Below are 22688 nucleotides of genomic sequence, written 5' to 3'. Positions count from 1 at the left end.
TTGAGATAGAGCAAACTAACTGATCCAGATGGTCCAGAGGAGTAGATAATAATAAATAAGAATAGCTACTGTGTGGGCTTTGCTAGGTGTCAGGCACTGTATTTTTTCTATTTTATCTTTATGACAAACCTTTGATAGAGGTTTTATTGTAGCCACTTTTAAATGAGGAAATCGAGGCTTGCATTCATTAAGGAGTTGTGAAGAGACATATAGCTGGTAGGTAATGGGGCTAGGATTTAAACCAGGTTCTAACCCCAAAGATTGTGTTTGTGGGTATTGCACTTGTGAGGCTGAACCTATATTGAGAAATTTCTGTATGAAATAAGATGAAGGTGTTTGGCAGGTGGGGGAAAAATAAAGGGACTTTTCTCTGAAAATACCTCAGCATTTTCCTAGTGGTTTTGATCACTGGAAAAATGATAATGATGAGTAAAAATGTTGGGAGTTTTGTTAAGACTGGGGAAGATCTGAGGAACTGAGGAAAGCATTTAAGATCTCTGTATGGGTTGTTTGAAACTGGATTTACTCTTGGAAGTTAGCTATATTGGACTTGAGGTGTTCAAACAGACTTTGGTTGTCTGAGATTCATGCCTCTGAGTGACCTCCCAGTTTCCTGTCAAAGCTAATGTCCAGAGAGAGAGGGGGTCATAGACCTGCAAAAATTCCTGCTGTGATCTTGTTAATGGGCTGATCTGCAAGAAACAACAAGATGAAGAGCAGTCATTGAGCTGCGTTCTTCATTCTCAGGGTTGTTTTGCCAATTCAGAATCCTTCCTGGTTCCATATAAGTTTTAGGATTGTTTTTCTATTTCTGCAAATTATGCAGTTGGGATTTTCATGGGAATTGCACTGAATCTATAGATCAGTTTAGGTAGTGTGAATATTTCAACAATATTAAGTCTATCAGTCTATGTACAGGGGATGTGTTTCCATTTTAACTTCAAAATGTATTACAAAGCTATGGTAATCAAAACAGTATGGTATTAGCATTAACGAAAGACACAGACCAATGGAACCAAGTAGAGCTCAGAAGTAAACTCAGGCGTACACGATCAAATGATCTTTGACAAAGTTGTCAAGACTACACAATGGGGAAAGAAGTGTTTCTTCAACAAATGGTGTTGGAAAAACAGGTTTTCCAATAAAAGAAAGAGGTTAAACCCTTGTATTACACCATACACAAAAATCAACTCAAAGGGATTAAAGACTTAAATGCAAGACCTGAAATTATAAAACTTCTAGAAGAAAATATAGTGGGAAATCTTCATAACATTGGTCTTGGCAATCATTTCTTGGATATGACATAAAAAACAGGCAACAAAACAAAAAATAGGTAAGTAAAAAGCTTTTGCACAGTAAAGGAAGCAATCGATAGTGAAAAGGAAAGCCACAGAATGGGAAAAAAATATTTGTAAGTCATCTGGTGAGGGGTCAATAGCCAAAATATATAAGGAACTCCAATACCTCTGTAGTAAAAACTAAATAACCTGTCTTAAAAATGAGCTAAGGACTTGAATAGACACTTTTCCAAAGAAGACATATAAGTGGTTCAACAGGTATATGAAAGATGCTCAACACAACTCATCATCAGGGAAGTGCAGATCACAATGAGCTATTACCTCATAACTGTTAGGATGCCCATTATTAAAAAAAATAATGAGTGTTGGCAAGGCAGTAGAGAAATTAGAACTTCAGTATACTGTTGGTAGGGATGTGAATGGTGTAGCTGTTATGGAAAACATGAAGTTTTCTCAAAAATTATAAAGTAGAACTACTGTATGGTTCAACAATCCCACTTCTGGGTATTTGCCCTCTCCCCTCCCCCCAGTTACAAAACAGGATCTAAAAGAGATATTTGCATTACCATTTCATTGTGGCATTATTAACAATAGCTAAGATATGGGAACAATCTAAATGCCCACTGATAAATGAATGAAGGAAAAAATATACATATTACTCAGCCTTAAAAAAAGAAGAAAATCCAGTCAGACACTACAACATGCATGAACGCTGAGGACCTTGTGTTAAATGACATAAATCACCACAGAAAGACAAATAGTGCATGATCCCACTTACATGAGGTCTCCAAAGAAGCAGAAAGAATGGTGGTTGCCAAAGACTGGAGGGAGAAGGAAATGGGAAGTTGCTGTTCAATGGGTATAGAGTTTCAGTCATACAAGATGAAAACGTTCTAGAGCTTTGCTGTGCAATAATGTGTATATAATTAGCAATACTATACTGTATCCTTAAATCTTTGTTAGGAAGGTACATTTCACATCAGGCATTCTTTTTTTTTTTTTTTTTTTTTTTTTAGATTTATTTATTTATTTATTTATTTGACAGAGAGAGACACAGCGAGAGAGGGAACACAAGCAGGGGGAGTGGGGGAGGGAGAAGCAGGCTTCCTGCTGAGCAGGGAGCCCGATGCGGGGCTCGATCCCAGGACCCTGGGATCATGACCTGAGCCTAAGGCAGACGCTTAACGACTGAGCCACCCAGGTGCCCCTCACATCAGGCATTCTTTTACCACACACACACACACACACACACACACACGCACACACACACACACATGCACACATTGAGAATAAAAGTACAAACTGAGAATGTGAGAAGGATAAAATGAAAATGAGGCAATGGGCTTGAGATTATGTGCATTTGAACTGGCAAACTCCAAGGCCGTACCTGGAGGAAGAAGAGCAGTTGAATTACACTCAGGAGGCAATCATGTGCACAGGCAGCCTCTCTTCATTTAAAACCACCCCATGCGCATTCATTGAGCCTTATATTGTCTTGGGAGGCAGGATGTACAGTGGCTAAGGGCATGCAGTTTGGTATCAGACAGACCTGGGTTTGAGTCTTGGCTCCTCTGATTATGAATTGAAAATTTTCTTTGCCTTTTTAAATTTTTTACTTTTATTTTAATTCCAGCAGAGTTAACACACAGTGTTGTTTGATTGAAAAGATTAAATTGAAAAGATTAAATGAGATAATTTGTGTAGCAATCTCAAATGAAAATGATGATGGCTATTTGTTAATGTGGAGGCAGCATTTGGTACACGAGGCTGGAGTGATTGGATTCGAGGAGTTGTGTGAAAGTTCCTGAAATTTCAGGCAAGGATATTTCTATGAGGCAGGCTCCCTTGGGACCCAATGTCAGTACCAGTATTTTTAAGTAGATCTGCATGTAAACCCCCAAATATAAACTTTTAGTTAAATTCAGAAACCTAACAAGTCCATGTACAAAACACATAGCTGAAAAGTCAGCTGTCACATACTGTTAAGAAAAAAAAACCAACAAAAACCCTGAACTGAAAAAAACAAAACTCTGTTAGCCATTCATCTACGGGAAGTGATTGAAATCTTTCCTTCTCTGTTGATTTTTCCTTCGTCTGTTGATGAGATCTGTCCCTGTGTCATTTTCCAACCACCCAGGTTCTGTTCAGAGACAGGAAGAGCCCTGGAAGAGCCAATCTTGAGGGTGTGGGGAGGGTCATCTTTTGCTTATTTTCCATTGTTGCTTCCTGGGCTTGCTCTTCCCCAAAGGTCGAATGTGACCTCTAGAGTATTAGCTCACCACATGGAGGTTCTCCTTTTTCTCTTGAGCTGCCCTAGGATTTTGCAGTTCTTCTGAACTGGTAATACTGGTTTCAGGGGGATAAATAATAGAGGATTTCTGTCTTAAATGACCAAGCGGTAACCTGCCTGTCCCAGGAATGGTCAAAGTCATAGCTCATTTGGTGATTCTAAGGTGATCGAGAGTACACACAGTATCCTGCACTGAGGGTTCAAATAAATGTTCTTTAAACGTCGGCAAGGCATTTGGCAAGGTCTTCCACATTAGTTTTTCTGACACCATGGAGGGAGAAGGCAGAATGTTGGGCCAACTAAGTAGATTCATACATGGTTGAAATTGAGAGTGGATTCTAATCATATTTTTTATTCAGTCATTCATTCGTGGCAACAAATATTTATTCAGAACTTTACCATTACCAGACCCTTTTCTAGGTACTGGGGACACACCGGAGGCCAAAGGAGACAAGACTTCTGCCCTCATGGAGCTTATATTCTCGTGCCATGCCACAGGGCTCTCCGTCTTGTTCCGCATTTCCACAACCAAATTCTATAACGTTCAAAGGCATGTTTGTCCTACAAAGCCACTGTAATAAAGACGGTGTAGCACTGGCATAAGGATGGGCGTATAGGAATAGAATAGAATTGAGAGTCCAGAAATAAACCCAGATATTTATAGACAATTCATTTTTGACAAGGGTGCCAAGACAATTCAGTGGGGAAAAATGGTTCTGGGACAGTGCAGAACAGTGTATCCCATGTGTTAAAACCCAAAATTCAGTGTAGTAAATCTGAGGTCTAATTATTAAATGACTCACGAATTGAGCAGCATTGCATCTAGCAAGTAGAGAGGAGCGCCATGGAGTGCAGAAAAGGAAAGTTGTTTTTTTTTTTATTATTATGTTATGTTAATCACCATACATTACATCATTAGTTTTTGATGTAGTGTTCCATGATTCATTGTTTGCGTATAACACCCAGTGCTCCATGCAGAACGTGCCCTCTTTAATACCCATCACCAGGCTAACCCATCCCCCCAGCCCCCTCCCCTCTAGAACCCTCAGTTTGTTTTTCAGAGTCCATCGTCTCTCATGGTTCATTTACCCCTCCGATTCCCCCCCTTCATTCTTCCCCTCCTGTTATCTTCTTCTTCTTCTTCTTTTTTAAACATATAATGTATTATTTGTTTCAGAGGTACAGATCTGTGATTCAACAGTCTTGCACAATTCACAGCGCTCACCATAGCACGTACCCTCCCCAATGTCTATCACCCAGCCACCCCATCCCTCCCACCCCTCACCACTCCAGCAACCCTCAGTTTGTTTCCTGAGATTAAAGCAAGGAATGCATTATTTTAGGCAAGGTCACTCTCCTAAGGGGAGCAGAGGGGTCTGTCAGCAGATTGCCTCATAGTGCTAACCAGAAAATTCCATCTTGGCTGGTTAAAGTTTACATTCCTGGGGCTGGGGTTGTGGGAGCTGAAACTGGATTAAGTCTTGGTTTGCTGGGGTGAGGCCCTTAACATCAGCGAATTCATTTTGGGCCTGTGGTTTTCTTTCTAACACATGCAAAAGAATGAAGTTGGACCCTTCCCTCGTCCAATATACAAAAATTAACTAACATGGATCTAATCTCTAAATGTAAGGGCTAAAACTCTAAAACCCTTTGAAGAAAACATAGGTATATGTCTTTGTGATCTTGGATTAGGCAGTGGGTCTTAAACATGACAGCGGAAGCACAAGCGACAAAGGGAAAAACAGATAAATTGGACTTCATCAAAATTTATGTGTTTCAAAGAATACCATCAGGAAATTGAAAATGTAATCCATATAATAGTAGTAAATATTTACAAACCATGTATCTGATAAAGAGTTCATATCCAGAATATATTTTAAAAACTCTTATAACTCAACCCATTAAAAAAGACAGTACAACTAAAAATGAGGCAAAGATTTAAGTAGACATTTCTCCTAAGAAGATAGACAAATGGCCAATAAGCCCATGAAAAGATGCTCAACCTCATTAGTCATTAGGTAGCTATAAATAAAAACCACAATGAAATACCATTTCATAGCAACTAGGATGGCTATAATCAGAAAGATAAACAAGAATCCATACTAACAAGGGTATAAGGAAATTGGAACCCTCACACATTGCCGGTGGGAATGCAAAATGGTTCAGCTGATGTGGAAAACAATTTGGCATTTCTTCAAAAAGTTAAGCGTAGAGTTACATATGACCCAGACATTCCACTTTTATGTATATACTCGAGAATTGAAAACATCTGTCTGCACAAAAACTTACTTATGAATATTTATAGCAGCCTTATTCATAATATTCAAAAAATGGAAACATCCAAGTGTACATCAATTGATGAATGAACAAACAAAATGTACTCTATCCATACAATATACTATTATTTGGCCATAAAAATGAAGGAAGTATTGATGTGTGTTACAACATGTATGAATCTTAAAAACATGATGTATGCTAAGTGAAGGAAAGGAGACACAAAAGGCCACATATTGTATGAGTCCATTTATATGGGATGTCCATAATAAACAAATCCATAGAGACAGAAGGTAAATTAGTGGTTGCCAGAGGGTAGAGGGAGGAGGCATGGGGACTGCTAATGGGATTAGTTTCTTTTTGGCAGGATAAAAGTTTTCTGGAATTAGATAGTGATGGTTGCACAACTTTGTGAATATATTAAAAATAACTGTGCAGTCTTTCTAAAGATTTATTTATTTATTTTAGAGAGACACGGGGGGCGGGCAGAGGGAGAGAGAGAATCTCAAGCAGACTCCCCGCTGAGTGCAAAGCCCAACGTGGGGCTCGAACCCAGAACCCTGAGATCATGACCTGAGCCAAAATCAAGAGGTGGATGCTTAACCAACTGAGCCACCCAGGCGCCCCTAAAAATCACTGTATAATTTCAAAGTTTTATGGTATGCAAATCCTATATCAATAAAAAAAGACATGCTTATCGTAATTATAGGTTATGTGAAACCAGCAAAGGGAATATTTGCATTGGGCAAAGTCAGAAAACTCAGTATTCAGACGAACCGTGACGGATTGGACAGCTGGGCTGAATCTGACAGGGTGAAATTTAGTAGGAATAAACAGAGAATCCTAAAACTGCCTTCAAGAAAAACAACTAATAACAGCCCTATAAAAATAATTCCAGGCTTTAGTTCACAGGGAGCCTGATGTGAGTCAAGAGAATGTCATATCCTTCTAAAAGTCTAAGGTAACGTTTGCAGCATTAATACAAGTATGGTTACTCCAATGAGGAATGAACGTCACTTTTTTTGGAGAGCTGGTCAAATGGCTCCCAGATTTTGGATGTCAGTTCTGGTTGCCATGTTTCAGGAAGCATCCAGTTCAGTGGGTGAATCTAGTCCAAATACACTCTATTTGGCTTTCACAAAGTCTGTTTTCTCATTTGAAGGGATTTTGGTAAGTCACGTCTCTGTCTTCACTACCAGCCCTATCACTCCTTCATTGCCTGGAGCAGGGCCAGGCTCACACACAGGTGTCCTACCCACCTGCTCCTCACTAACGTTTGAGTTTAGCCCCCCTCTCTACCCAATCTCCAAAACAAAGACATGTAAAAAGAATGGCAAAGGGGTCCCAAGACATGTTGAAAGGGTAAGGAACAATTAAATGAACTAGTTATGTTTGATCAGAGAAAGACCGTGGGAGCAGACTTCAAATATTTGAAGACTTTTCGTGCAGATGTGGGAAAAGACAAATGAGTACAGCCAGGGATTAATGGGTTGAAGCTTCAGAAGAGATGCTTTGATTCAATGTAGAGAGCGGTTTGACTGCACTCCCCGTGGGTGGGTGTTTTTTATCCAAAGGGGGAGTGTAGGTTGAGCTTCACTGGCACAAGCTGATGACTGTTTGGATGGAATTTATGATCAGATCGATATCCAGTATCGATAAGTTTGGTCATCTCTTCTAGTTTTAGGATTTCATCATGATGCTATTTGTCTGCCCTGCTACTCTGCTGGTCTATCTATTAGACACTCCATCAGGGACTGGAAACATAAGACTATCTTATGGATCTTGTCCTTTAGGAAGCTCACAGCGTAAAGAGAATAATAATACCAACACCATGGAGTTATTTTGAGGATTAAGTGACATAATGCCTGTAATGTGTGTGTCTCACATTTCATGTATACTCAATTAATGTTAGTGAACTTTTTTTTTTTAAAGATTTTATTTATTTATTTGACAGAGAGAGAAGCACAAGCAGGCAGAGAGGCAGGAAGAGGGAGAAGCAGGCTTCCCGCTGAGCAGGGAGCCCGATGCGGGCCTCGATCCCAGGACCCTGGGATCATGACCTGAGCCAAAGGCAGATGCTTAACCAACTGAGCCACCCAGGCGCCCCAATGTTAGTGAACTTTTAAATTAGAGAAGACAGAAAAGCTAAGTAAATATAGGAAGTGTGACATATATGTATAGCACATGAACAGAGTGCTGTTGTGTGGGTTACTGATTGTTGGGACTGTGAGTTCCCTCCACCTAGAGCATTGTCAGATGGTAATGGTTGGCTTCTCTGATGAAAATGAGCAGCAAAGAGAGTCAGTTTAACTATATATAAGTCATAAGTCTGTAACTTGCTGGGGCCTTTGTATTGTACTGATCATAGTGGTGGTGATTGAGGGGTGTGGTGTGTGTGTTGTATTTACAAGTGTGTACATTTATGCTCCTGTAAGCAAGGCTGAACTAATATATGGGCAACTAATGCTTTTGGTGTCAGAAGTGAAGAGGAGGCCCTATTTGTAAAAGGCTCCCTAAACCACTGACTGAGAACACTCTAGGAAAGGTGACCATTTTCAGTGACTTCTAATTTTTATTTTAGTGCCTGATTTCAAGCCCTTTGCTAAGGGTCAATTTTGATGGGGTTTGTAGGGTTGTGGAAGAACCCCAGAGGGCCCAGTATGTTGACGGTGCTGGGAGGGGGCCATAGGGTGAGAATAAAGACAGAACAAGGTTTCCTGCACACGCTATGTGTGAGTAGTGAGTATGTGTGGGAGAGGGTGGTACCAGTGCGTCTGGATGTGTATCCTGAGGGCATCAGATGATGTTCCCAGTGTTTTGTGAACTGGACTCTGAGAATTGAGGAGTACTTGTATTGGCTGATTTTATTTGTCTCAAACATTTTCACAGTATGGTTCATCTCTCTCTCTCTCATTCTCTCTCCTTCGGCTGCCCATCATAGCTCTGGATCAAAGAGTAACACATTAACCAAAGGATAACAAATGGCTTTAACTTCCCTCCATAGGTGCTTTTGTGATTGGAAGAGTCACATCTGACTGCATTTAGAAATAATCTAGAGACTCTCATGGGACCTTCAAGGACCATCGGTGGTATGAGTTTTCCACCGAGGAGGAAGATTTTTGGCATCAGACAAATCACAGAACTGGGGAAGCTCCATGGCTCCACACTGATGAGATGAAGCCATGGGCTGTTGGGTCACCTCTTCTGCTTTTGAGGAGAAGGACTGGCTGTGGCTACATACATAAACCAAGAAAATCACCAGTCTGCCCTCCTTCCTTGCTCACTGTCCTTGTGTCTGCCCAGCGCCCTTCCCATGAAGGGCAGGCGAGTGTGGTAGGGGAAAGGGAGAAGAAACACATGTAGTAACTCTGACTCTGGATCAAGTGAAGTGGTTCCTAGCCAATAAGCATTACTGTTTTCGAAGCTTATTAGAAGCATTTTGATGTTTTTAATACCCTCTTTGTTGAGGGAGGAAGGAAGGAAGGAAGAAGAGAAGGAAGGGAAGAAAGAAGGAGAGAGGGAAGAAAAACTCCACGTGTGTTTGTATCTATTTATATGAGCTTGGAGAAGGTCGTGCAAAGATATATTTTGAACTTTAATATTAGTTATTTCCGGGAGTGAGGTTGCAAGGCGGAGAGGCAGAAGTTTTGCTTCAAAAGCTTCTGGGTGGTTTGACTTCTTCGAATAAGCATGTTACATTTTAAAATAAAATGTTTAATTTTTAAACTAGCGTTGTATCAGTAGAGCGTAGGATTCCCCCCACCAAAAAAAAAAAAATTAAAGCAGCCTCTCTTGGTTTGTTGAGAACTTCAAAAAACATGGGTTTTCCCCTGGAGACAGTCCCGCCTGCCTTCTTGATCTTACTGGTGGTGACACTGGCCACATTCAGCCACACAGTGAATGTCGCCACTGCTCTAGCTTCTCTGTGTCTTTGGCTTGCTGGCCTGATTCTCAAGCTCCAGGGGACCGCCTCCATTTCCCCCCTTGAGAAGTGGGGAGCACCAATAAAGCGAGGCTGGACACTTAGGACTGAATATTGGTCATCTCTGGCAGTGGAACCTCGTCTTGTCTTGTCGTGGTGGCAGAAGTGATGGGCGGGTGGGCAGGCGGGCGTCCCCATCTGTAGCAGGTAGGGCAGCCTTCCATTCTCTTCAGCTGCTTCAGCAGATTTCCAGTCTAATTCTGTCACATCTGAGGGGTTCAGATAGATTTTCAACATCCCAGCCTTCGGGCTGGTACTAAACTGCAGCTCGGACGCACGTGAGCTGGGTTCCTCATCACTATTACCCGAGTTGAAGATAGAAAAAGATTAGGTGATAATAATACCTTACAGGTATCCAGCTTCTTTAATCCAAAGCTCTTTGCGAACAACGCAGGAAGCCCCAGGACCAAGAGCCCGGCTCAGCAGGTGCTGAAATGCAGCCCTGCCCTGAACGAAGCCACCTCCAGGGTCCGCGAGCCACCCTCAGAGAGACCTTACCTCCAAACCTCACTTGGCGAGGTGAAAATGAAGCCTGTATCTAACAGCAGGAGCGGGAACGCGTTTCTGAGGCAAAATGTAATTACCAGAGTAGGAGATGGCCTGGCAAGTGGGGATTAACACTCCCCAGCTCCTACAAGCACCGTGGGCCCTCTGAATGGCTTCAGCAAGATTTGGGGTTTTATGCTTCCATCCAAAATTTGGCTCTGTGTGAAACACAGTGGAGGACTCGCTGACTACAGGGACTTTGATTCACTGCCACCAGGGGAAGGGGTTTACTAGTATTTCTTGTGAACTTAGGCAGCCTGGAGGTGGAGGGGGGAAGGGAGAGGATCCACAGAGTACGAAGGTTGCAAAAGAGGCCATGGTCCCTTGCAAATAATAAATAATGTCCGGGCTCCTGCTGAGCGGGCAGAATTCCATACGTGGCTTGCTGAGCACACTGTTGAGGATGGCTGACTCTTCATGGTCAGCCTCGCAGGTCCTGTTGCCGGTCTTGGATCCCAAGAACATTACTGAAAGATGCATTCCTCTTTTAGGCAAGGCTCTCATGAAACCGGTTTGGGTGTCTGGAAATCCGAGTTTTCTGTTTGCCCTGGTCAAGAACCCTCATGACTTTATGCGAGTCACTGCCCCTCTTGGTGGCCTGATTCTTCATCCGTGGCATGGAGAGGTTGGACCAAATCAGGATCTTTTTTTTTTTTTTTTAAAGATTTTATTTATTCATTTGAGAGGGAGAGAGACAGAGAAAGCACAAGCGGAGGAGAGGCAGAGGAGAGGGAGAAGCAGACTCCTGGCTGAGCTGGGAGTCCGACGTGGGGCTCGATCCCAGGACCTGGAGATCATGACCTGAGCAGAAGGCAGATGCTCAACCATCTGAGCCACTCAGGTGCCCCCAAATCAGGATCTTGACAAATTGTGTTTCACAGAGTTCTAGAGATTTCATTAACATGCCTCAACTGCCAACAGCAGGGCGGGAAGATGGGGATGATGGGGCTCTGGGCCCATTATCCCTGCTGGGATGAGAAGCACTCTTCTTTTATCTTTGTTGACATAGTAAGCATCTCTTTAAGGTTTCTTTTGAAGACTTTTGCTGCAAAAAAAAAAAAAAGTTTGATAATAGATGCTATTTTCTGGTTCTCTCTAGCTATAATAGTCTGTGCCCTGCAAATAGCTTTGGCAGTTTTACAAACAGAACACCCAGAGTATGCATATTAGTTACCCTTGAAGATACTCAACAATCTATGGTATCAAAATAAAAACCATTATTTTCTTTTCATTAAAAGCTATTTATCGATCATAGAAAAATTAGAAGAAACACAAAAAAAGCATAGAGAAGAAATTTAAAATCATAACCCAAACATGAGTCACATCTTCTGCCAATTTTCTGTTCTTATGAAGTTTCTTTGTAGAAAACTGAGCTGATATCTTACACAGTTTTTAAAAAGTTAAAAAACAAATATTTGACATAATATTTGACTGTCGTGACTGGCCATGTCATTAAATGTTCTTGGAAATATATGATAGTTCATGGAATTTCTTATTATCTAGGATTCCATCATACTGTCTGCATCATCATTTATCCATCCCTTCTTCGAGTGCTGAGCATCTAGATGGGTCCCAGCGTCCGCGAGTTAAGTAGAGGAACATCTGTAGAATGATTTTTTTCTACCACCCATATACAGTACATTTGAAGTCTAATTGTTGATGTTGTTGTTTGGTTTATTTGTTTCTTTAGTTTCAGTGTTATGGCTGTTTTTTTCCCTTCTTGTACAACAACCTGGTTGCTAATGTTGACATTGTTGCTAACTAACCCTGTGAACTTGTGGCAAAACTGTTACTTCATGGAATAATGAAGGGGTTCCTCTAGGTCAGTCATTTCCCATTAAGGGCAGCAGCCCACCTGGGAGCCATTGAGGTACTTGCAGTTTTTATTAGGAACCTGATAGAAACTGTGCCCTTGCTATTGAAGAAAGAGAGAAGGGAGAAAACCAGGGAAACTCACATTTATTCCCATGCCTTCTCTGTGCCACCCATTGTGTGAGCCAGGCTATTTACCTCAGCCACCTGTCACAACAATCCTGGGAGGCAGGGATTTTGCAGGTGCACTTTCCTGCCTTAGCTGCATTTTACAGGTGAGGATTCTGAGGCTCAGATCAGTCAAGTAGTCTGTCCAGGGTCACATGGCTAGTAAAGTGGCAAAGTGGGATTTAAATTCATACTGCCTGGCTTCAAAAACCATGATCTTGTCACTGGGCCATATGGCCCCAATCAAACGTATCTTTGAATAAAAAAGGAAAAAATAAATTTTTACCCAATAAAAAATTGGGTAAACAGGAAGAAAAATGAACAAGGTTCCCAGTCAGATAAAAGAAAAAAAAGGATACCTTATAAATCTGGGACTATTTCCTGAGTTCTACTTCAATATCCAACCAAATGCTTTTCCTTCGTATCTTTTAGATGTCAAGGAGTATGAGAAGTCTTTAGTCCAATCATTTCGTCCTATAGATAAGAAATGAGGGTCCAGAAAAAGGTAACTGACTTATTCGGTATCATTTAGATGGTTAGGAGCAGAAAGGAAGTAGGAACCAAAGTGATCTGCAATCAAATGAGACAAGTATTAGCAACACCTAACGCAGTGCCTGGCATGGATTAGTACCAGTCTGGGGCATACCTTCTGCTTACCCTCTTCGATTCCGTCCCTCTCTTGCATTCACTTGCTGTGCCCAAGCCATGTTTCCAAGATGCTCCTGGTCCAATTAGAAGTTCATAATGTCTTACCCCAGTGCTCTTCTGTTCCACACCCTATATCATGAAGAGTGGGTTTAGAAGTAAATGGGAGAATAAGTAGAGAAAATGAATTCATAGGCTCAGTTTTTGAAGGGTTTGGCATTGAATGAGAGTAAAAAAAGGCAGTGAGAAAAGTCAAAATCAAAGTCAAAGTTTTGGGTTTTTTTTTTTTTTTTTGGAGGAGATGGAGGTGAGAATGATCTTCAGCCTTACTTTATTTATTTATTTTTAGGTTTTGGGGGTTTTTTTGTTTTTGTTTCTTTTAGTCTTCTTTTAGACCAAAGAGGAAGAAATACTGGAAAGACAGACTGAAGGTAAAAGAGGATAGTAGAGCTAAATCTTCAGGGCTAGCAAGTGATGGAGAGGTTGAAGAGCCCAAGTAGAGGGGTTGAACTTTGGGAAGAAATAGAATAACTTTCCCTCTAAAATGGGTAGGATATGAAAGGAAAAGTGAAGATATGGAAAATCTTGAACTGAAAGGCAAGGAAGTAAAAACAGAGCTCAGTTTTCCTATAAGTTGATTGGGATTGGGATGGTAGGTTTGAGTTATGGAAACAGGAATTGGGCTCAGCATGTACCCACTCTGGAGATTTCTGTCGTGGGAGGGACAGACTCTTCGGCACCTCTGCGATTGGGCAGTTAGTGTACATCAACTCTGGGCGCTCGCACAGCAGCCTCTGCCTTCAGTGGGAGACAGGTGGGATCTGGGATTGTGGGAAAGCATGACTCTATGGTTCTCCTGTCCTTGGTCCGTGCAGTCATTTCCCTTTCTTTCCTCCTACGTGGAAATCATGACCCCCCCTCTAACTATTCCCTCTCTGATGGCTTCTGACTTATGACTATGAGAACTTAATTTCCCCTCATGATGGTGGAGCAGCACTGAGCTTTGCGGTCAGAGGCACTTGTCATCCAGAGGGCGGTGGTCACATTTTTACAGTTTTAATAAAGAGGCTCCAGAGTAGTTACTTTCTGTCTCCAAAGATGACAGAACTAAAACAGCAGGTTTAAGTGACAGCCATGGAGAATTTACACTGATGAAAGATACATATGCTGTGGGCAAGGATTTGGAGGAGGATGTCGAGCGTCTGTCCCTAGAGACCTCCAGGCCCTTATTTTTCTGGACACCTGAGATGCAGAAGAGCTTCCTACAGGGGTTCGGTCCAAATGGTATTAAGACTCCCTTACAGAGCTATATTTAATTTATAATCCTGATAACCAGACCCCAGGTGGTTATGGCTGGAAGTGGTCCATTTAGGAGACTGTGTTGACAATGAGGATTTAGGGAAGAGTTACACACACACACACACACACACACACATACACACACACAAAGGGAGGAAACAATTCTTCCACTGCTTTCCGGATATGTCATGGGCCTTTGCAAGAGGCAAGTATTTTATTCCAGGGACAGAGACCTAATGACTAGTCACAGTTCTGTACAGGGAAAGCCTCACGTACTGCATTTTTATTCATTTCTGACTTTATACTTGGAATCCATAATTTCCAATATCTAAAAAAAAATTTTATTGTTAAAGGTGAGAGGAAGCATTTTTTTTTCTTCTCAATGACACATGACCTGATTTGGCACAGAGAAAAGAATGATGCTTTTGGACCTGCAAATTTCCTATAAGAACTGTAGAAAATCCTGAGGGCTGCCATCTCCTGACACTGGGTGGGGCCAGAAAGAGGGTGATAGATCACTGGTGTTGAATTTGTATGTGATGAGTAATACATTTTATACTCTGCCCAGACCACCAAAAACATACGGCCCTGGACTCACATAATCGGGAAAATATACTGATTCATGGCCAGTGGTTGTCATCAGGTCACTAAACCTATTTCCCCAGATATAAAATGAGACCATCTTGCCTCTCAGTACAAATGTAATAAAATCTAGTAATGCAGCCATGAAAATAAGCACTGGCCCATAACCCAAGGGCTTGAGAAGTCAAGGCTAATGAGAAACGGGCAGTATACAAAAAATAAATTGAATTTCCTCCCCTTTATCTTGGGTTTAAGAGGAATTTGGGTGTATTTTCCACAGAGATTGTCTGCACGTGCCTCATGCAGGTGGGATGCAGAAAAGTGGGAAATAGTGGGCATTGGTTAGAGGAAGAGTAGGTAAAATTATAATTGGGGATAGGGCCAATGAAAATTTTATGGTACTAAGAATATTTAAATCTACTAGTAGGTAATGAGGTGCCGATACGTTAGGCACAATTTGTAGTGGTAGAACTCCCTCCAGTATGAGGAGAGAGAGTACTGAGGAAAGCCAGGAGTATTTAATGCCCGGTGCTGGTGTTACTTTTTCTGGTGTGTATCAAAAACCACTCCCCTGAACCCTCCTACACTGTTGGTGGGAGTGCAAGCTGGTGCAGCTATTCTGGAAAACAGTATGGAGGTTCCTCAAAAAGTTGAAAATAGAGCTACCATACAACCCAGCAATTGCACTACTGGGTATTTACCCCAAAGATACAAATGTAGGGATCCAAAGGGGTACATGCACCCCGATGTTTATAGCAGCAATGTCCACAATAGCCAAACTATGGAAAGAGCCAAGATGTCCATCAACAGATGAATGGATAAAGAAGATGTGGTATATATATATATATATATATATATATATATATATATATATACAATGGAATATTATGCAACCATCAAAAGGAATGAAATCTTGCCATTTGCAACGGACATGGATGGAACTGGAGGGTATTATGCTGAGTGAAATAAGTCAATCAGAGAAAGACATGGATCATATGACCTCACTGATATGAGGAATTCTTAATCTCAGGAAACAAACTGAGGTTTGGTGGAGTGGTGGGTGTGGGAGGGATGGGGTGGTTGGGTGATAGACATTGGGGAGGGTATGTGCTATGGTGAGCACTGTGAATTGTGTAAGACTGTTGAATCACAGACCTGTACCTCTGAAACAAATAATACATTATATGTTAAAAAAAAAAAAAAGATAGCAGGAAGGGAAAAATGAAGGGGGGGAGATCGGAGGGGGAGACGAACCATGAGAGACTATGGACTCTGAAAAACAAACTGAGGGTTCTAGAGGGGAGGGGGGTGGGGGGATGGGTTAGCCTGGTGATGGGTATTAAAGAGGGCACGTTCTGCATGGAGCACTGGGTGTTATACGCAAATAATGAATCATGGAACACTACATCAAGAACTAATGATGTAATGTATAGTGATTAACATAACATAATAATAAAAAAAACAAACAAACCCCCCCCCCCCAACAACGGAGGAGGGGGAGGGAAATCCACGCTCTTGTGGTGTCTTTGAAGGCACGGGGAGGGCCATGTCCTGGCACTGAGACCTGCCCTGATTCTCACCTGCCTTTTCTTCTTCTGGAAAGTCTCCCTGCTAATACTCTTCGTATGCATGCCCTTATGACAGAGGGATCAAGGGGCCACTTCAGAGGAGCTTAAGCTTCAAACAGCCTTTTCCAAAAATAACAAAGGTGGAGGAAAGAAAAGAGAGCCGTTTGTGAGTGAAAGCCTGAGCCAAATACAAAAAACATGAAATGAGACACTGTGGAGGAGAAAGTAACCCGAGAGAGCACAGAAGCCCATCCCTCTCACTTGACAGAACAGGAAACTGAGGCCCAGAGAATACTTGCCCTTACAGGACAGTGTTGTCCCAGTGTCATCCTGGGCCCCAAACCTTTGCACACTGCAAGCTTGTAGAGGAACTCATCCGTTCCCAGGGCTCCAGCTTACCATCACTCCTGCCTGACCAGAGAGGAGAAGTTTCTCTGCGTGCTTCTGATGCATGCATTTACATACCTATGGGATGCTCCAGCCTGGAGGTGCAAATGGTAATTGAGACTATGCACATGGGAAGCTCCACTCCCTCACTCAGACCTCCTCCCACCCTGCATGCCCTCTGTGGGTGAGCCTCCCACTAGCCTTTCAGGGCTACCCACAGGCCTTCCCTTCCCCTCCTCCCCGCATCCCAGCAGAGACTCACTCTTAATTCCTCCCCTTTTGTTGTTTCCGCCTTTTCTCTCTTCTGTTCTTAGTACAAGCCCCTAACCCCTCTTCACTCCACTTTTCCATTGGTGATCTCCCTGTTCCTGATCTCAGCTCTCGTGGTCTTTCTGTTCCACAGCCAGGTTTTAGAGGCACAAATCAGACCCTTTTGCCAGTGGATAAAGTTCAAGCCCGTCAGCGTGGCACACAGTGGCCCCTGCACCTTGGCCTCCAGGGAGCTCTTCAGCTTGGTACAGCCCAGGATCTCGGAGGCTGCTCTGTTGTTATTACGTGGCTCCATGTGAAAGCTGACAGCTTGGCCAGCGTCTTCCCTTCGCCACGTGCACTCTGCACAGAGAACCACCTTTATCTTTAAATCTAGTGCCAGTGTCACTTCTTCTTTTAAACCTTCCTGATTCTCTCCTTCAGACTCCTAACCCAGAGAACAAATTGGTGGTTGCCGAAGAGGAGGAGAGTGGGGGGAATGGGCGCAGAATGGGTGAAGGGGATTAAGCGGTACAAACTCCCAGTTATAAAATAAGTAAGTCATGGGGACGGACAGTACAGCGTAGGGGAGATAGTCAATAACACTGTAATACATTATCCGTGGTGAGCATTTTGTAATGTATGTAATTGTTGGATCGCTATGTTGCACACCTGAAACTAATTTATAACTAATTTACTATTTAATAATTTTAACTAATTGAATATTCTATGTAAGCTATACCGCAATTAAAAATTTTAAGAAAACATCAGATTTTAGGCAGGATAGTCAATGGTATTGGAATAGTGTTGCGCGGTGACAGACGGCTCACCGTGGTGAGCATCACACAACGTATGGACTTGTCCGATCACTATGTTGTATACCTGCAACTAATGTGACAGTGTGAACTATGCTTCAATTAAAACGAAGTTTAGGGAGGAATAAACCACAATGTTTAGATGTTGTTGGGTGGTCAAAGATGTGAAAATGGTCAAAAAAATTAAAAAAAAACAACAACAACAAGCTATATCCTACTTCTGTCCTGTGCATACCTCTCCGGTAGCCCCTTTATGGCATTCCTAGTTGTTGAGTTTTTTCCCCCTGCCCATTCTAGAGTGTAAACTTATGGACCAGCTCATTCATATTTTTAACCTTTAGTATTTGGTGTGAAGATAGGACTCAGGAGAATACTTTTAAAGAAGTGAATGAGGGGCACCTGGGTGGCTCAGTCGGTTAAGCGTCTGCCATCGGCTCAGGTCATGATCCTGGGGTCCTGGGATTGAGCCCCACATTGGGCTTCCTGCTCTCGGGGAGCCTGCTTCTCCTTCTCCAACTCCGCTCATGCTATCTCTCACTATCTCTTTCTCTCTCAAATAAATAAATAAAATCTTTAAAAAGAAAAAGAAAAAGAAATGAATGAATGGATGGGTGAGTGAAACTTCACAGTGTCTACTAGTCACCCAATCAGGCAAGAGATCCTTGGTTTTCCTTCTTCTTGTTCATGTTTTCCCTACTCCATGTTGTCCAGCGAGAAGACCCAGGCATTTAAAATGGTATCATGGGGAGCAGCTGGCTGGCTCAGTCAGTAGAGCATGTAACTCTTGACCTAGACATTGTGAATTTGAGCCCCACATTTGGGGTAGAGGTTAAATAAATTAATTAAAAAAACAGGTGCCTGAGTGGCTCAGTCTGTTGAGTGTCTGACTCTTGATTTTTGGCTCAGTCATGATCTCAGAGTCCTAGGATCAAGCCCCACATCAGGCTCCCTGTTCAGTGGGGAGTCTGCTTGAAATTCTCTCTCCCCCTCTCTAAAAAAATTTTAAAAATCTTAAAAAAATAAATAAAATAAAATGATACCATCAGTGCAGTTTCTGTACACAATTTTTATCTTATTTTCAAGTTGAAGCATTAGAACTCACCAGCTAATTGGAAATAAGTGAGGACAGGTCTCCAGTTTCTGGTTTGTTATCTCTCTTGTGGCTCATTATATTTTAATTGTCCAAGAAAAAAAATACAGACAGGAAGGATACATACATGTATTGAGCGTCTGCTGCACACTTCACACATGGTCTCATTTAATGCACACACACCCTTTGAAGTGTGCATTATTATGTACGTTTTACAAATGAAGACACAGAGGCTCTGAGGTTATGTAACTTGCCTGGGATCTTTTGACCAGCAAATGTCAGAGTTGGGAGTCTAACCACGTCTGTCTGATTCTAAAGTCCATTCTCTTTCCCCTTCACTACACTTCCTCCCTAGGGAAACAGAACAGAATTAGGGACATAAAATCTCAAGAAGTTTCACTAAAAGACATTCCTCTGTGACTCCAATAACAAATTGGACTGAAGAGGTAGGTGCTGTGAACCCTAACGCTAATCCTGTTGCATGACATGATTTTGAGAAAGTCAATTAACCTCTTATTTTCCATCACCTTGTATTCACAAATAGGGGATACGCAGACTTTCCTCAATCAATTAATGAGAAAGAGTTACTTCCTAAGTTGGTTTGTGTTATTTGTTACAGAAATGCGTTTGCTGTAATTACTAACCGTAAAAGTGACCTTACTTGTATAAGAAATTAGTATTGGTCTAAAGGAAATGACAGCTGGTCTAGTGAAAAATCAAACTGTTGAATCCAAAATTGATTCCCTTTTTATTTCACTTTATATAACATCTCTTTTGAGGTGTGTGATGCCTGTATTCTTTTACGCCTGGTGATAGGGTAAAAAATGGAGGAATGAAGAGATGTTTAGGCTAGAAGAGGAAGGACAGTTAAGAGTGTGGCTGTTGAACATTTTACGTGCCAAATTGATTTTTTTTTCCCTAGGTCTAATAACTCCAAGGTGGAAATGGATATTTTTCCTTGAGCATTAAACACATAACATTCATGGCACTCACTGGACCTCAACAGTTAGCGGCTGTTGACAGAACTTGAATGTTGACAGTGCAGAGTCTAAGATTGAATACACCGGACAGAGCAAGAGAGAAAATATTCAAAGTAGAAGCATTTTAGAATATAAAAATTATACTTTCGATTTTTTTCTGGATCCTGAGAGGCAGTATAACAGAAAGAACCTCAGTCTGAGACGCTTTCTCTGGATGTCTTATGAGCTAATGCTCCGTGTGACCTTGGGCAAAATATTTAACTCTCGGAATTTTGTTCTGGTTTAAATAGAGGTTGTGGAGCTTCTGCTGTTGAGGGGTTGGGCATCTGCAAGATGAGGACAGTATCTTTGAGCTCCTTCATAGCACTTCTGTCCTTTGGTTTCGTGGTGGCTGTGGTACTCCGTTCTGTCTCAAGCCACCTTTAGAGAGCATGCCTGATGAAGTAGGTCAGCAGGAGAAGGGAAATGTTTGAAGGCACAGAGAGTGGGAAACAATGGGAAAATGGGGACTTGAGTTTTCTCCTTGAAATCATGGTACTTCCTTCAAAATAAAGACCTAAATAAATAGATTTTTTAATTGGAAGTAAGAATTAATGCCAGCTTCTAGGAGCTAAGTTCCTGAAGGATGAAACTCCTTGACACGTTCTTATAGTAACCCCTGTGATTAAGATGCACGAGGCTGGGGGAAACTGAGCTTGGCCCCGACACTGGGACTTACAGATTATCCCCCACCCTTCCATGCCACCGTTCTTCTGGGACCTGGGAAAGACACCAGCTTCTTCACCAACAGCCTGTCATTTTGCCAGTCGGAATACGCTCTCAGACATTCAATCCACTCTTTCCTTGTTTTATAAAAAGTCCAACCTTTATACACCTAATATGATTTAGTCCTGGTTTAATTTCCTGAATCTTTGTGCTGCTTTTTCTTCCTGGCTCTCATGTTCAGTACTGCCAGTGTCTTTGTCCCCGCAGGTGCAGACAAATTAGCATAAAGAGTAAGTTGCAGAATTGGAGAACAGCAAATTTGATTTCAAAAGCCATTTCAGATTGAGGTCCATTTGGTGGCATTAGGAGCAAAACTAATAAACAAACCAGATTTTTTTTCCCTACTCAAATTGATTTTTTTTTTTTTTTTACTTGACAGGATCCCTTTAGAAGTAGAATATTTTATCAAATTCTGATTTTAGCTGTCATGTACAGTGCTTTTTTTTGTTTCCTTTTTCATTATTGCTGACTGTTGAGTTATGTGGGTTGGCGAAGGAAAATCTTTTCTTTTATAATAAAGAATGCATTGCCTTTCCAGTGTCATTATCTACCCGTGTGTTTCATGACCTTTTAGAGGCAACACATTGTGGTTTGACACTGTTCTTCAGGCTAGCATGACTCCCATTTTACAGATGGGAAAAAATTAGAAAGAGACTTTCAGGGCCATACCCAGACTTGAAAAGATACAATTCTGAAGGAACCCGGATCTAGTTGACTCTCTCACTGACTCAGCAAACATTGTTTATGGCTTCTCTCATAAGGAGTGAAATGTGTTTATTTGCCTGTTGTTCTGGGGGACAGGAAGAGTTTGTGGTAAGCTGGACAGACGGATCGGAGGAAGCCTGTGCCGTGTGTCATGATCAAGGTCGTCCAGTGAGGGGTCGGAGTTCAGAATTTAATGAGCGTTTGGGTCTTCTGAAGGATGTCCATGTCTCTGTGGATAGACCCCTGTGATTGCAAGGTGCGAGGACTCAGTTCCTCAGGGAAAATCCTCGAGAGGATTCACACATGTCAGCAGGAGGCAGTGACCTTGCAGGGCTCATGCTCCTGCTGGACCCCAGGGCAAGTGACCTGGATCACGGGACAGTGCTCAGGGCTCTGTAGAGGGCTTTGGGATATTCCCTGTGTTATCCTGCCATGCATCAGCTTCTTCTCACCCCCCTGCCATCTTGCCGAGCGTTTCCCTCTCTGCCCCATGTCTTTTCTCGACCCCAGAGCTTTGCTTACTCATGTTTTTTCTATTTCCTCATTTCTCCAGCTTGAAGTGGCCCTTATGGCGCAGAGACTCCCCATATGTGCATTTACTGTACAGCTCTCTGAGCTCGGCTTCTGCTGATTTTTGCCTGATTTGTTCCATATTCCCTATTTGAGATTCCTAAGAGGAAGAATCTGATTAGCTCATCTTGTGCTGGGCCATGTCATGGGTCACTGCCGCGTCCATAGACAGGCTGCCCTCGGTGAGGGGCCCACCCTGAGAGGCTCACGTGGGAAGAAGTGCCTAAGGAGAGGGCTGTGGGAGGAGGGACAGCTCGTGCCCTGGCCTACTGTTCTCTTCATAAACCTTCCTAATACTATTCCTCACCCTGAAGTAGTCTGCCAGCCTCTGAGGAATCATTTCTAGGAGCAAAAATATTTTCAAGGCCAGAAAAGGAGAAATCATTGAAGTGACCACAGCTACAAGACACTGTCTGAAGAGCTTTACACTTATTACTTCATTTCCTGCTTACAACAACTTTATAAAGTAGATATAATCCTTTTGGGGGCTTAAATAACCTGTTCAAGACAAACCGGTATTAAGTAGGGAGGTTGATATGCAAGCGCGGTCTGTTGCAGACTCCAAAATTATGCCTGCAAATTATACTCCTTCCATATCTAACTGGGTATCTGTAACTGGCATTTTCTCCACCTGAGTCAAATTAAGCATCTATGAAATAATTT

General features: G+C 42.1%; 1 protein-coding gene across 5 annotated transcripts in view; it reads left to right on the top strand.

Annotated features, from left to right (window-relative positions):
- The window catches only part of ASTN1 (astrotactin 1), a 302019-nt gene that overhangs the window by 69218 nt on the left and 210113 nt on the right, over positions 1-22688 (top strand). Inside the window, exon 1 of one of the 5 annotated variants that reach the window (XM_078078006.1) lies at positions 19352-19451. The exons of 3 other annotated variants lie outside the window; for them this stretch is intronic. The gene's annotated coding sequence lies outside the window, so the exon portion shown is untranslated. Of the gene's footprint in view, positions 1-19351; positions 19452-22688 lie in introns of those variants that run through there. One more of the 5 variants, XM_078078007.1, reaches the window with a different exon arrangement.

The sequence above is a fragment of the Halichoerus grypus genome, chromosome 7 (genome assembly GCF_964656455.1).
Source record: "Halichoerus grypus chromosome 7, mHalGry1.hap1.1, whole genome shotgun sequence".
Classification (NCBI taxonomy): Eukaryota; Metazoa; Chordata; class Mammalia; order Carnivora; family Phocidae; genus Halichoerus; species Halichoerus grypus.
Note: the sequence above shows the minus strand (reverse complement) of the source record. Positions and strands in the feature narration are given on the sequence as shown.